This window comes from Saccopteryx bilineata, chromosome 1 (genome assembly GCF_036850765.1).
Source record: "Saccopteryx bilineata isolate mSacBil1 chromosome 1, mSacBil1_pri_phased_curated, whole genome shotgun sequence".
Taxonomy (NCBI): Eukaryota; Metazoa; Chordata; class Mammalia; order Chiroptera; family Emballonuridae; genus Saccopteryx; species Saccopteryx bilineata.
Window position 1 is genome coordinate 34,684,905 of NC_089490.1, and position 16,718 is coordinate 34,701,622.

Consider the following 16,718-nt stretch of genomic DNA (forward strand, 5'->3'; position numbering starts at 1 on the left):
AAAAAAATATCTACTCAGCTGAAGACGAGGGTCATCTGGCTATGACTGTGGAGAAAAGAGAGGCAGACACGGTGGCAGTTACCTTCTCGGACACTGGGATGTAATGACCTGACAGACCACTGCACTTGCACCTGCAGAATTTGTTCAGCTAAGGCTGCAGGAGCATTTCCTCTGGGCCAAAGTTACACACGTGGAGAGGAATCACCGCAGAAGGATGCTGGTGATTCAAGTGCCAGAGGGTAAGGGGACAGTAGGAACTAGTCAGCTTTCACCTGATCAAGGGGAGTGCAGTGAGAGCCCTCGGGAGGACGGGATGTAAAGAGGCTTCAAAGAATCTGCAAGGAATGTTAGGAGACAGAAAAGCAGCTCTAAATGCCTGCCAAGCTCAGACAGTCCAGAGTTATAGTGGCAGGTCCTGAGGAGGCAGAAGTGGTCCAGTGAGTGGCTGGGAGGAGAAGTGCCAGGTAGGGAAAGAGAGAACACCGGAGCATGACATCTCCCCTGCCCACGGCACGTTGCCAGCCCAGAGCCGGACAACGTGTGGGCAGGCGATGAGCTAGAGGAGGAGAGAACTTGAACTCCCTAAATACAGCTGTAAGTTTATCCTTATTATATCGGTGTATAGATACAAATGTACATATTACTCACATAATATGAACACTATTATACATAAGAATACTATCCTTATATATTTTATAACAGGAGAGTGAAAAGTCATGGTATTTTCCCAAGAATTTAGAGGGGCAGGAAAAGAAAAGAACCCGCCCCTCAGAGTAGGCTTAAATGGGCACATGGCAGAAAAAAGAAGTTATTTTTTGTTACACTTTAGGCATCTCACTTGTTCAATACAGGGGTGGGGAAAAGTAGTTATGTGGATAAATTTATAATACAAGGATAAATAATAATACAAGAATAAATTGTGTGTCTTGTGTACTCATAACAGTAAACCTCCTTTTGTTCCTCCCCCCCCATAATAACTGTGCTGAGGATGGTGTTAGGATTTATGGATGAAACAGCTGGGTTTATTGCTGAGAAGACATTTGTAATCTTGAGAGTTGTCTATAAAAAGTGTCCAATAGAAGAGATGTCTTTGACTTAATTATAAGATCTGCTGGTGGGCTCTAGAAATATGCTATATAATAAGCTTGCGCACTCCCAGTGCTTATCAGTCTTTTCCTCACCTTGTTTTGTAAGGAACTATTGGCTAATGTAAAATTCTACATTATTACACACTATTCACTGGTCTTACCTCCACAGATAACATATCAGTTTAGCTACTAAAGTGTTTTTCTAACTTTCATAAATGCAGGTGAAAGTTGGAAGCCATATCTCATTTCAGAAAACCTACCAATTCTTAGAGGGAGTGAATCATCCATGGATAATGAGGACAGAACCTTCTTCCTTGTTATGGACCACATCTCAATCCTCAGAGATCATCTGATTAATCCTCAGCTAACACATGTGGACAATGGACATAATAGTCTTCTTTCATATGGCGCAACTTCCCAGTCATTGTCAAGGTAACAGTCTAGCATACTCACCAGAATCAGAAACTGATTACAAATTCTGTAGAAAATACCTTTCAGGAACTATGAAAAGTCTCTTATTTTGAAAAGCTCTTCTCTGTTGCTATTTCTGGACACTGAATATTATGAAAAGTTTTCTAGCTGAACTCAGCTTATTACTTGTAAAAAAAAAAATAAAAAAACAGTCAAGGAGTAGAAAAAAAAGATGCAGAATTTATTTTCCTTTTTTTGGATGACCCTGAGCTTTTTGGAAATGGTCTTAGGGCCTTTCCTTTAATTACATGCCGGCTTTCCTCAAATGAAGGAAAAGTTGTGCTGATGTTAAAAATCAATACGAGCATCACACTTTTCTCTACAGTCTTCTTAGTCCCTGCTGTTGCAGTTTCTAATGAAGCCTTTTTTTTTTTAAGGGAACTGCAGGCATATTATTATTTCTTTGTTTTGAAATAGTCCCATCTTACTAATTTTATCACAAAAATGAACACAAGTTGACCTATCCTCTAATGTTACAGTCTTTAATAAAAACTCCACTCCAGTGGATGCATTTTGAGGGCACCTGCCCAACCTTCAGCCCTCTTCCCTTGAGAGCTGCACTACCACACCTACCTACAACATTTGAACACAACTTTGGCCCTTTGGCCATAGCAGACTGGACTAGAAGTAAACTTTTAACTGAGTCAAGACAATGTAATATTTTTACTGAAAATGTAGAATTGGACTTCGGAAATGTTAGTTAATTTGTCCAGTTGTCTTGCCTGCAGTGATACAAATTCCTGAACAGAGGCTGCTATTGGAGGATGGGATGGCCCTTCTCTGAATCACACTGATTTTCAGAGAAGGGGGAAAGTGCAGCCAACATGCTGAGCGATGGAGAGATGAGACATGAATGAGGAGAGTGAGAGCAGAGAGGGTGAGAGTTGTGCTGCTCTCCGATGAGTTTCCCCTTGTTTGGTCCCAGTTTTTCGGGATGCCAGCTACAGGCCTTTGCTTCCCTGACACATCTCAATGTCCTCAGAATATCTTGTCCTCTTTGCTCTTTGGATGACGGAGTTTCTATTACTGGCAACTAGAAAGTAAAATTTATTGAGCTATCTAATTATGAAACCAAGTTACGACAGCTCAACAAATTCTTCAGCTTCCATTGCCAATGGTTGATCTCTTAGACATGTGTTTCAGATGCCAATTTGGTCATCTGAAAGGGCATACTTTTTAGACTCTCCCAGTTTTCATTTTTGTTAGTACCTTCATCTTGAAACCTCTGTAGAGAATACCTCCTTATAATTATAGCAGAAGTGACCTTCTTCAGACTACGGCGTCAGCCAATATTGATGCCTATTACTGATACCAGGTCTCCTCTAGAGTATGTCTTCTCTCATTACCACTAGAGTCAGAAAGAGGAGGGTTCAAATACCACAGCTCCTGTTTACTGGCTACAGGATTTGTGGTAAATTATTTAACATCTTTAAGAGTCAATTCCTGTATGTGTAATATGGGAATGAGATTTTAATATCAGTTCTAGATTAATCAATTTGAGGAGAAAATCCCCAATCCCCGTAACAACAATTCTGGATTATCTAGCAACATGTTCCATGGTTTATAGCTTGAGATCAAGACTGCTATCAAAGCACCAATATCCTTCCTCCCTTAAAATATGAAGTCTCTGGCCCTGGCTTGGTGGCTCAGTGGATAGAGTGGTACTCTATGGTACTTGCTACTCCATGGTCTTGGGTTCAATCTCCAGTCAGGGCACAGACCAGAAGCAGTCAATGAGCATACAACTTAATGGAACTAAGTGGAAAAATGAGGTGATGATTCTCTCTCTCTTTCTCTTCTTTCTTGCCCCTTTCTCTCCCCAACTCCCCAAATTAATAGAAAAATTAAAAAAAAAAAACTTAAAAAAATATAAGGTCCCTGTTGTGGGGCCCATGGTCAACCAGCTGAAGACCACGTTTCCCAGCCTCTCTTCTAATAATCACATTACTCTTACACAGTCCATGCTGTGAACCAGGAACTATTTCAGATAGTTTAGATATTACTTCAATTAATACTCATAACTTTATGAGATGGGTTCATCTTCATAAGAATCCCATGAGGTTGGAACCACTGTTACTCTAATTTTACAGATGAAGAAACTAGAAACGAAGGCTTGGAGTAGTCCAGAGATAAGGCAGAGCCAGCATTGAAAGCCAGGCAGTGTGGCCCTGAAGCCTGTATCTTTACCCTGGTGTATGATGCTACTGTAGCAAGATGATTGGGACTTCATAACCTCTGCCTTATGCAGGTAGAACCAAATCAGAGCCTACAGAGAAGAGAATGAAAGGAAGTATCCCCTAGGTTACTTGAAGATAAAAAATTAGTTATGTTTCAATTTTTTTTAAATTTAAAAAAGTAGTCCACATATATTATGAAGAACGTGAAAAAAATCGAAAGCACAAAGGCAAATATAGTAATCCCGTACAGTTCTGCTACTCAGAGAGAACCACTTTTTATTCATATGAGTCTTTTTTCCAATATTTTCTTATCTATAATATGCATACATCTGTAAATATAAGGCTATCATTTTTAAAGGGATGAAGCTATTTCCCACCCCCATAATTAAAACTTGCATTTTTTTTTTTTTTTTACAGAGACAGCGAGAGAGTCAGATAGAAGGATAGAGACAGACAGACAGGAATGGAGAGAGATGAGAAGCATCAATCATTAGTTTTTTGTTGCAACACCTTAGTTGTTCATTGATTGCTTTCTCATATGTGCCTCGACCGGGGGACTACAGCAGACCAATTAACCCCTTGCTGGAGCCAGTAACCTTGGGTCCAAGCTGGTGAGCTTTGCTCAAAGCAGATGAGCTCACGCTGGCAACCTCGGGGTCTCGAACCTGGGTCCTTCCGCATCCCAGTCCAATGCTCTATCTACTGCACCACCACCTGGTCAGGCAAAACTTGCATAATTTTTAACTTAGTAGATATTAATATTATTTCATATTATGTGCATAAACTAATACTTTATTGAAATTTTTGTGACAATATTCCAAATTCACTTAATTTAACTTTGAGTAAACTTATAATTACAGGGACATGTTAGAATACTGTTTTCTATGTTTTTTAATTCTTTAATTTTTGTATTTATTTTTATCTCCCCACTTTATTTTTGTTTAATTTATCTATATTCTCTATTGGCTTGAGTCAAATTCTTAGTACTTTTTTCTATTCTTTCTTTTCTTCCTTTTTTTCTTTCCTTCCTTTCCTTTTCCTTTCTTCTTTCCTTCCTTCCTTCCTTCCTTCCTTCCTTCCTTCCTTCCTTCCTTCCTTCCTTCCTTCCTTCCCTCCTTTCTTCCTTCCTTCTTTCCTTCCTCCCTCTCTCCCTCCTTCCCTCCCTCCCTCTACCCCTTCCTCCCTCCCTTCCTCCTTCCCTTCTTCCTTCTCTCCCTCCCTTCTTTCCTTTTTCCTTTCTTTTTTAGTGAGAAGAGGGGAGGCAGAGAGACAAACTCCTCCCGCATACACCCTGACCGGGATCCACCTGGAAAGCCTGTTAGGGGGTGATGCTCTGCCCAGCTGAGGTCATTGCCCATTGCTCAGCAACTGAGCCATTTTGTTTTTTTAGCACCTGAGGTGGAGGTCATGGAGCCATCCTTAGAACTTGAGGCCAACTCACTCGAACCACTTGAGCCATGGCTGTGGGAGGACAAGGGAGAGAAAGAAAGAGAGAAAGAGAGAGAAGGGAGGGGTAGGGATAGAGAAGCAGATGGTTGTTTCTTCTGTGTGCCCTGACCGGGAATTGAACCCAGGACATCCACACAGCAGGCCGACACTCTACCACTGAGCCAACCAGCCAGGGCCTATTCTTTTTTTTCTTTAAATAATAAAAGCACTTAACACCAAGAGGTGCCCTATAAGCACAACTTTGGCAGCATCCCCCCAATTTTTGATTTGTAATTTTCTGATTGTTTTACTTCATAAAGCATCTTAGCAGTTTTGTTTTCCTCCTTAATGTAAAATGTACTTAAGAGAGTGTTTTAAATTTCTAAGTGGTTGAGTTTTTAAAAGTCACTGAAAATGACCTTTTTTTTTTGTTTTTTACTCATTGTTTGTATATTGTTTGTCCCTCTCTATCAGTAAATATACACAATTAAAGTGAAGATCTTGCTTATCTTATTCTCTGCTGTATCTTCAATGCCTAGGGAAGGACCTGGCATATAATAGGCCCATGGTGAATATTTGTTGAATGAAAAAATAATTTCTAGCTTTATTATACTGTGATCATAGAATGTGGGTAGTCTAGTTTTGCTTTCTGGAAATAACTGGTATTTTCTAAGTGGTTTATTGCATGATCTGTTTTCAAAATGCTCTAAGATTACTAGAAAAGATCTTCTGTAGATAACAAAGTTTAGTGTATTTCTCTAAAAGCAACCTTATTAATCATATTATTCATATTTTTGCATATATTTATTTATTATTTTACAATGCTTTTCCCTTCCCCCAAGATTGAGGGTTGTATTTCAATTCACCCTATAAAATTCAAAGACTTAAAAAAATTCATTTCTAAGTTTTAATTCATTCAATTAATATATATTGAGCTCTAACTATGTTTTAGGCCTGTAGTAAGCCGTGTCTATATAGTGGTGAACAGGAATGAAAAAGACTTGGTCTTGCTTTAACTAGGGGGAGATGGGTATTAAACACATAAACCAGCACAACAATCATTGCCAATGGTAGATTGTTGGGCAAATGAGTTTGTAAAATCTGTATTTTTGAAGTTTGCTCACTTTTATTGTTAGAAAATGATACTGGGCAGCCACGTGTATGATTGCCCTCAGAGCAGGGCAGTTGATTGCAAACTGTGGATTGCATTCCTGCTTGGGAGGGGCCATTGCTTTGCTAATGTTTGCTGGAGGAGAGGTCTTTGTGGGCACAGGAAGTTTTGCAGGGAGAGCAGAGAGAATGCAGAGTGCTGGAGAAGAAGGCAGTTTGTGCAGAGAGAGAGAAGGTGTGCAGATGGGGAACCAGAGCTGAGGGGTTTTGGAAGCCCTACTAAGGCTTGTGGGGGCCTTCGATTCTAGGAGGAACCAGAGAAGATTCTCCCAGTTATGGAACTAAAGAATGTGTCAGGGCTTTAGGAGCCCTGAATGAAAGGGAAGTGTTTTCCCTGTGTGTTTTCTTGTTGGCTGGTGTGAGGCACTAGTAAAGAAATGGGCCACCATTTTTGGCTTTACTGTTTCTTTACCATCTGTCTGAATCCAATGAGAACCTGTATGGCCATGATGGTGGTGGCCACTGGCCTTAGATAGATAATAGGATCTCTGAGAGTAAGGAACAAGAAGAAGACATGAAAAAATGAAAGATATCACAGGAAACCCAGCTGCTAGGTCAGTTAGGGAAGGCCTCTCTGTAGAGGTGAAATTTCAGCCATGACATTTCAGACATTTCAGAGAAGGCTTTGGAAAGAAGGAAAAGGAGTCAACCTCTGGATAGAATAGTAGGGGTTTTAGGATTTCAGAAAGGAGGAGGGCAGTGAACTTCACCTGTATAAAAAGTCTGAGTTGGGAAAAGGCTTAGTATGTTGTAATAACTTAATAGAAGCCAACATGGAGCCCTTTCATAATATAATTTTGCTGTACCCCTTTCATTATGCTGAAATGAAGTGCACATATAATATATACATAGTTTTAAAAATTATAATGCCCCAATTAGAATACAAAAAAAGGAATAAATATCTTATAAATCAATAAGGTTTTTAATGTCTGAACTGTCAGCTATACATATCCTACGAGGTATAATAAATTGTCAGATATTTGTCATATCTCCATAAAAAGGCAGACTGATTCAGGAGTATTACTTGGCAGCTCAGTTCTATAAGTTGAGTTGCAATTGAAGATATACTCCCACATGGTGAACAACATTGATAAAATTTTGAACAAAATAAGATACCACTTCCTTGATTGACAGAAGTTGTTTATATTAAAATCCTATAGAACAGAATTTGTTTTCATAGATAAAATATAATTAGGATCAGGTAATAATAAACCTGAAAAAATTGTTTTACTTATACGAATGTTTGGTAAAATATTTTAAAATAGTGTGAAATGTAGGAAATTTATTTACCACGCTAGCTCCATCCATTAATGTCAAGGATGGCCTCCAGTCCCTATGGCAAATAAAAATGTACTTCTCAGGGATGTGCCGTACCCTTGAGCCACTGTGTAGAGTATTATGACTAATTGAAAGAAATGCTCAAGGTGAGGTTGAATATGGTCAGGGCTTCAAAGAAGTCTGTAACCCAGTGCGTGTGCAAAGGGCTGCAGGATCCTCCTTAGGATCTAGCAGGTCTTCACTTTTAACCTTTAACCTTTTAGTCTTTTTGTTTTGTTTTATGACTATTTCTCGTGTGTGTGTGTGTGTGTGTGTGTGACAGAGATAGAGAGAGACAGAGAGAGGGACAGATAGGGACAGACAGACAGGAAGGGAGAGAGATAAGAAACATCAATTCTTTGTTGCAGTTCCTCAGTTGTTCATTGATTGATTTCTCATAAGTGCCTTGACCAGGGGACTACAGCTGAGCCAGAGACCCTTTCCTCAAGCCAGCGACCTTGGACTCAAGCTGGTGAGCCTTGCTCAAACCAGATGAGCCCGTGCTCAAGCTGGCAACCTTGGAGTCTTGAACCTGGGTCCTCCGCATCCCAGTCCAAAGCTCTATCCACTGCGCCACCGCCTGGTCAGGCTGTTTTATGACTATTTCTTATAAATAGCATATTTTTCTAAGTCATTTTTAGACCCAATTTAAAAGACATTATCTACCACCTGCAAGAGATTGCAAAGTCCTACTGTGAACCCACAAATCAGGCAGTGCTAGCAAACAATGGTTGCTCAAAAGATATCTGACAAATGAATAAATAAACTAATCTTCTTCAATGTTTTAAAGTTATATGTCTTGCTTTTCATTTTATATGTGATTACTTCTATGTTTTTATAAAGTATCATTAATATTCCCTGTATTTGTCAAAATCAAGAATAAAATGGTTTATTCTGAAACTGCTTTGTTTAAGAGGATTTCTATTTTTCCCTCATTACCTCTCAGCCTTGGTTAATAATATCTTGGGATTTAGATCTCTATTATTACCAAGACTTTTTTCCACTAAGAAACTTTTTTTGACATTTGCCTCCAGTTTTATAACCAGTTACAATTATTTAGATATCTTATTTTAATTGGTCTGCATGTTCTCTGCCTATTCTTTTGTGTCGACTTTCTTGTTCTTGATCTATTAATTATATTTCTTTTCTCTGTCTTCAAATAATTTTTTCATCAAGAATATAAGGGTATATCTTTTTAGAGACCTTGTATTTGATCACCATCAGGGAAAGACCACTTGGATAAGTATTGAATTCTTGGGTTACAACCCTTGACTAATTAGCTCCTGAAAAACTGAGAATAAAAATAACTAGAGAGCCAATTATGAGGCAGTGTATAATCTAATATTACATAGAAGGCATGTCTGTAAAACATAAGACAGATATTAAGTAACGCAAGTAAAAAACTATTTTAGTGACATATAGGTATATGTGTATGTGTATCACTTAATGACGGGGATATGTTCTCAGAAATGCATCAGTTGGTGATTTATTCAATGTGCAAACATCCTCGAGTGCACTGTACAAACCTAGGTGGTATAGCCTACTACACACCTAGGCCATATTGTCCAGCCTATTGCTCCTAGACCAGTGGTCCCCAACCCGCAGGCTATGGACTGGTACCAGTCTGTGGGCCATTTGGTACTGGTCCGCAGAGAAAGAATAAATAACTTACATTATTTATGTTTTATTTATAGTTAAGTCTGAACGATGTTTTATTTTTAAAAAATGACCAGATTCCCTCTGTTACATCTGTCTAAGACTCACTCTTGACGCTTGTCTTGGTCACGTGATACATTTATCCGTCCCACCCTAAAGGCCGGTCCGTGAAAATATTTTCTGACATTAAACCGGTCCGTGGCCCAAAAAAGGTTGGGGACCACTGTCCTAGACCACAAACCTGTATAGCATGTTACTGTACTGAATACTGCAGGCAGTTGTAGCACAATGATAAGTATTTGTGTATCTAAACATATCTAAACATAGAAAAGGTATGTAAAAAATACAGCCAGTGTAAAAGATGACGTGTGTGTGCATGTGTGGGTGAGGCACTGAGGGAGGGAGAGTAGAAATGAGGAGGAGGGAGGGAGGAAGAGAAAGAGGGAAGGAAGAGACGTGGAGAGATAGGGAGAAGAGAGATGGAAACAGAACCAGAGAGAAAACTTGAGAAGAGAAATATATAAAAGGGAGGAGGGCAGGAGAGAGAGGGAGAGAGAGGAGAGATGGAGGGAAGGAGAAAAGGAGGGAAGGACAGAAGGAAGGAAGAGGAAGGAGGGATGGGATGGGAATGGATGGGAGCAATAAAGAGAAACTGAGGGAAAGGAAGAGAGCCCGTGCGCACAGTGTGTGTGCATGTGTGCAAGGGGGTGAGTGGAGGGCTGCCCTCTCCTCCAGCCTCTCCCAGCCCCAGGGAACGGGGCAGGGGAGCCTCAACTATTTAAGCCACTCATAGCGAGCAGTATGTTCAACATCTTAGGACCAGACTTTTATTTCAACATAGCAAACTTTTTGCTTATAGTTCAATATAATCTTATGGACCACTATTATAATGTGTTTTGTTGTTTACTGACATGTAGTTATGTGGAGCATGACTGTATATACACACATGCTTTGTATACATAAGAATTGTGAAGCTATTTAATTTTGCATTTACTTTGTGTCAATCTCTAGGATATTGGAAATTTAAAGGTGATTAAAATTGAGTAAGGCACTCAAGGAACTTCTAGAATGGTGAGGAAGAGAATCACTCATCAGATAACATGAAGTAAGGAAAGATACATGTAGCATAAACTGGACTGGCACAGATTTCTTGGAAGAGGCACATCCTGCTATTATTTGAGTGGATTCATAGTTGGACATAGATGATATAAAGTCTCAGGTTGAAAGTAACATTGTTATAGGACCAGAGCAGAAGCGTGGGCTCCTAACATTGTATATTATACATTTGGCACTCAAAAAATTATTGCTTAACTTGATTTTAATTCTATCTAAAACTTTTTTTTGTGATATTAACATTTGGGGACTTTCCACTGTGCTGGTCTTCAGAGAACAGAACACAGAGATGATAAAATTGGCAAACTCAGAGTATGAGAATGTACTGCCTGCTAGTCTTGGAGCTAGGATGTTGGTCTTTTCCTGCCTTCAGCCTTGGATTGGAATTAAACCGTTGGCTTTCCTGGGTTGCCAGCTTGCTGACTTCTGATCTTGGGACTTGTCAGCTTACATAATCATGTGTGCCAATTTCTAATAATAAATCTGTCTGTCTATCTACCTATCTGTTTCTCTAAAGAATGATGTCTAATACAGATTTTAGTCCCAAGAGTGGTTCTGGAGAAACAGAATTTTAAGGATGAGTTTTCTGAATTGGTTCTGGCGTTTCCAGATTTGGTTCTTGAATCTGATTAGTTTTGAAGACATCAATAGCTGTTTCTAGGAGTAAAGACATCAATGATAATTCATTCATGGCTTGATCTGGCAATAGAGATATTAAAAGTATTACTGTTGGATGCTCCTAATCACTGCTTATAAGAAGCAAGGATCTAGGCGGCTATATATGGAAAGTCTAAACATTTTTTGGCAAACTAATGAGTTTCATGAGGTTGGCCCGTTGTTCCTATCGTAGCTGGACCAAGTGGGTAAAGAAAAAGATTAGCTCAGGAATTCAAATTTGATAAAGATCTGTGTCCCAGAGGTGGAGGAATGGATTATAGGAGTCTCTTAACCTAGTACCTGAAAGGGTGTAAGTATCAGGTTTTGACAGGTCCAGTGGGTAATTAGCTGAAATTACTCCAGTGATGGGAAAAACAAAAATACGCGACCGTATTGGAGTCTTTAAAGGTAGGGATAAGCTTTGTTCATATTTGAAAATTTCACAGACTTTGGGCTTGGTACCTCTTTCCTGCTGAGTAATTGGGCCACATTGTTGACAATGGGGCATTTCACTCACTGTTCAAGTTTTCGATAGCAATGAAATTGTCTAATAGCTGATGAATGAGTTCTGGTGCACTAAAAAGGTAAGTTTATTTATGTCAATGTGTCTTACCCTGGGATAAATACCTCTTTGGGTGGCGGTGGGTTTTTGTTTTTAATAGGCTTGACTACTAGTGAGAAAGTCAGGGCATATAAATTCTAACTTGAGGTAAGTTCAGGGAAGTATATGATATCACTTTGCCTCAGATTTTTTCCTCCTTCAATTAAGTAGTATAATCATATTAACCAACTCATCAGGCTGTTATGAAAAATATTTTAATTTAAATATTCCCATACCAATGCATCCCCTTGGTGATGAACAAATACTTGGCATAATGAGGTGGTATTCTCCAACTCAGTAGGCGGGAGAAAACTGAGACAGGAAGTCCTGTGATTCCTTAACCTCACCTGGGAAAAATTACAATAATAATCATAATAACAGTAATAATAGTGGGGGGAGACCAAAAGTATTTACCTTTTTTTTTTTATACAGAGACAGAGAGAATCAGAGAGAGGGAATAGATAGGGACAAACAGGAACAGAGAGAGATGAGAAGCATCAATCATCAGTTTTTTGTTGCAACATCTTAGTTGTTCATTGATTGCTTTCTCATATGTGCCTTGACCATGGGGCTACAGCAGATTGAGTAACTCCTTGCTCAAGCCAGTGACCTTAGGTTTAAGCTGGTGAGTTTTTGCTCAAACCAGATGAGCCCATGCTTAAGCTGGCAACCTCAGGGGTCTCAAACCTGGGTCCTCCGCATCCCAGTCCAACGCTCTATCCACTGCGCCACTGCTTGGTCAGGCAGTACTTACCATTTTTTGATACTGGTGCCAGAAATTAAATGTAGAAAAAATGTGGCAGGCCCTGGCTGGTTGGCTCAGTGGTAGAGCATCGGCCCAGTGTGTGAAAGTTCTGGGTTTGATTTCTGGCCGGGCACACAGGAGAAGTGCCCATCTGCTTCTCTAACCTTCCCCCTCTCCTTCTCTCTATTTCTCTCTTCCCCTTCCACACCCAAGGCTCCATTGGAGCAAAGTTGGCCTGGGTGCTGAGGATGGCTCCATAGCCTCTGCCTCAGGCACTAGAATTTTGGTTCTGGGTGCAACAGAGCAATGCCCTAGATGGACAGATCATCAACCCCTAGTGTGCATGCCAGATGGATCCTTGTCAGGCACATGCGGGAGTCTGTCTGTCTGCCTCCCCGCTTTTCACTTCAGAAAAATACAAAAAAAAAAAAAAAGATAAAAAAATAGGGTGGCAATCTAGTTGGAAAGAGGTGAGGAGACTAGAGACTTGTCTCAAGGTGGCATTGGTACAGCACTTCACCTAAGATTGAGAAAATGACAACTATTAAAAATGAAAGGCCAGTGGGTGGAGGAGGGACAGGACGGTGTCAGGCTGCCTCACTCCCTCTCTTCACTCCCCACAAACTATTTCTGAATGCTGGCTGATGCGTGGCACTTAGCCTTTGCAGAGCTGAGACTAATTTATCCACATCAATAGACCTACTGCAGACATAATCCTGGTTTAGTCTTTGTTTAAAGAACGTGTTATTTGTTCTGTAATTTCTGTTTCATGTCATTCTCCCATAGGATAAAGCTAAAAACCGTCTAAGACTCAAATTCCAAAGGAGGGCCTCCATGGAAGTGAATGAAATTTTTTTATGAGGTGCACATCACACTATATATGAAATTGTCTAGTACAAAATAACAAATATTTGGGTGATAAGAGGTTAAAACTCTTCCATCTATATAAGAATTCAAAGTCTGAGTATTAACACATGGATAATTAGGGAAGGATACCCATAGTCTTGATTTGGTCGGGATAAACTTGTTCCCCTGCCCCAACCATTATGTCAATGATGGCCTTATTCCAGAACCTCCCAAACTGGTTTTGAAGGTTCCCAGTCATCATTACTAAAAATGAAATATGTACATGAGCTCTTGAGAGTTTTTCATAGCTTGTCATTACATAGGCATAAAAGGCGAGTAACACTTTCAACTCAAGTGGAATGCTGGTTTGTTTTTATCAAGCATTTGCAAAGGTTCTCTTGATTGGTGGTTAAAAGTGGGTTCATAATTTTAGGTTCTTCCCTCAGGGTATCAGTGTCATTTCTTTAGCAGAGGCTCTGCGCCGTGCCCTGGGGCATTTGCTCCAAGTTGCTCGATCCAGTTTAAAACTTCAGACTGAGTTTTACATGTTAAATATGCGTGTTTGATTTGGGGTTCTTGCACTTTGCCTGGGGCACCCTCTCTAATTAATCTTCCCACAGGTTTAGAAAACTTCTGCCCAATCCTTTCTGATTTGTCCAAGGAAATATAGACAGTCTTAGTTTGAAAACGCCCTTATCTGATAAGAGTCACATATGGATTTTAAGATTTAAATACATTTTCTTTTTAAATGCAGTGGCTTTACCAAACCGGGAAGATGGAATATTTGCATATATTATCCCCCATTCACCCACATTGGCAGACAGAAAGCTGGATGCAGGAAAGGCAAGGAATAGCTATTTATTAGTTCCTTTACTTTTTATTCAGATCACACACATTTTTACTGAAAGAAGCCTCACAGCATGGAGTCCAATATTACAGCAGTGTTTTTAGGAAGCAATAATTGAATACTCCTCATTAAACTGGTTCATAAGAGAATCCTATTAAAACCAATACAAATAATAAACCTTGAAAATGCTACTTTAAATTCCAAGAGATGGCAACGATCTGCTACAGTAACAGTCTTCCTGTTCACAGGGTTATTTTGAAAATCTTGAGTGCTTCATTTTTCTAAGCCGAGCAAGCACCTCACTACCAAATAAAAGACCCAGGAATATTTTAGACATATTCAATCCACCCCTGTGCCTTTTACAATCAGTCTCCTCTGAGGATTTATCCCTAATTCTGACAGGATATCCAACCAAAAGGCTAATTATCTTTAATCGCTTCATTAATAGGTAATTCTCACAAAGAGGCTGAACACCTGAACCCACCAAGTCCTTTTTGCATGGGCAGATCCAGCTGGTTCTCTGTGCTGATTTCGCTAAATGAGAACTTGGCCAAGCTGGATGTGGTTGCAGATAATGGTAAACGTATCCAATTAAAAAATAATAATGAAAAAGTTATTTTTTGGTTCCCTTTTAATCACAGAGGCATCTGTGGAAGGCCCCAAATGCCCAGGGCATATGGTCACCTCAGCAGCCCAGATGGCGCTACTGGCCCAGCTACCGCCCCCCACCCCCACCCCCACCCCAGGTCCACTCCGCAGACTTGGCTCCTCCCCTCGGCTCTCGGCCTTTCCCCTCAGCCTTCCAGCTGCACTGCTGCTTGATGCCGTCTTTCTCAACAATTTCCCCTCATTTTCTGCTACCCGTCAGTGTTTTCTCTTCTCATGGTTCTTCCAAACGTCTTCCTCATTCAGGTTCTGGACCTGTTTATGGTCTGATCATTGAAGGAGATCAACGTTCATATGGGCAGGCACTTGAGTGTCAGCAAAGGGTTAATAATGATTCCTCAATTGTAGAGTGCCACAACCTGTGTGGGGAAGTGAAGACCTGAGTGGGGGCGATGGAGGATGAAGGAAAACACAGAGACATAGATAGAGTTTGGGCCAGGTGGGACATTGTATTCTGATGGAGACACAATGAATCCAAGTGTGTTTTCAGGTTGGTGATCTCTTGGGGCTTCGAACCTGGGTCCTTTGCTATTCCAGTCCAACTCTCTATCCATTGTGTCGCCGCTGGCCCTGCTTTTGGTGTCAGCTGCACGTAGGCCAGATGCATCATGAGCCCTGTTCTCTACAGCAGAGCTCAGGTTACATCTTGGATGTTTATCTAGTTCAACAGTTTCTCAGTTTTGATGACCTGAAAAGTATAAGGGACCCCTTTAGCTAAGCACTTTTTATTTTACTTTGACCCACAGCCATATAGAGGGTGTTATCAGCAACACAATAATCCTTTAATAAAATGCTCATATGTCTCTAACTCCTCTCGCTCATTTCAGTGTGTGCTGTTCTTGTCTGATTTCCCTCTCTGCCCCACACAATGTTTCTTGCCCCCTCTCATTACTCCTCAGCCTTCAGATCCCCCAGATCAGTGGTTCTCATCAGAGTATCTGGGAGGCTTTTATAATTCAGATGGCGGGAATCTGTCCTGCAAATTTCTGATTTGGTAGGTCTTGGGCGGGGCTAGGAATTTGCATATCTAACAAATTCCGGGGAGATTCTGATGGGGCTGGTCCAGCGACAGCACTTTGGGAACCACTGCTATAGAGATACCAGAAACTTTAGGCGACCCCTATGTTTTGGTCGTATGACCCCCACAGGGGTCGCGACCCACAGGTTGAGAACCGCTGGTTTAGTAGGTTACAATGTAAAACCAAAATGGACTCTCTGTCAGATAGGCAAATATCACAAGTCAGAGGATACCTAGTGTATTAGTCAGTTTGGGCTACTACAACAAAATGCCACAGACCGGATGACTTATAAACAGGAGAAATGTATTGCTTACAGCTCTGGAGGCCGGGAAGTTCAAGGTCAAGACGCTAGATGGTCAGGAGACAGCCCTCTTCCAGGTCACAGTCTTCTTATATCCCAATGTGATAGGAAGAACTAGGGATCTCACTGGAGTCTTTTTAAATAAGGCACTACTTTCATTCAGGAGGCCTTCACTCTCGCTTTTTAAGTACTGCTCAAAGGCCCCGCCTATTAATATAATCATCTTTGGGGATTAGATTTCAATAAAGGAAATTTGAGGGGCCACAAACATTTAGACCATGGCACCTATTATTAAAATACCAGACCTATGATAGAAAAATAAAATGGAACAGCTACTTTGAACAATTAGGAACAACTAGACAGCTTTAAGATATTATGAATCAGCAATCTATTTCTACATTTATACTTGAAGCTTCCACACAGGCACACAAGGATGCATTTAAAGAATGATAATAGCTTTTGTAAAAGTAAAAATTATAAACAATCTAAATGCCCAACAAAAGAAGAATATATAAACAAATTATGGTGTAATCAAATAATAGAATGGTGTTTTGCAGTGAAAATGAAGGAATTAGAGCAATATATGCACCCATGTGCTCTTACTACATAATTTTGA

General features: G+C 40.2%; 1 non-coding gene and 1 pseudogene across 1 annotated transcript; both read right to left on the minus strand.

Moving 5' to 3' along the window:
* The window catches only part of LOC136319186 (glyceraldehyde-3-phosphate dehydrogenase-like), a 62,059-nt pseudogene that overhangs the window by 16,868 nt on the left and 28,473 nt on the right, over nucleotides 1–16,718 (minus strand).
* Nucleotides 5,286–5,361, minus strand: TRNAS-GCU (transfer RNA serine (anticodon GCU)). The gene has a single exon. It is a non-coding gene; the product is annotated as a tRNA-Ser (tRNA).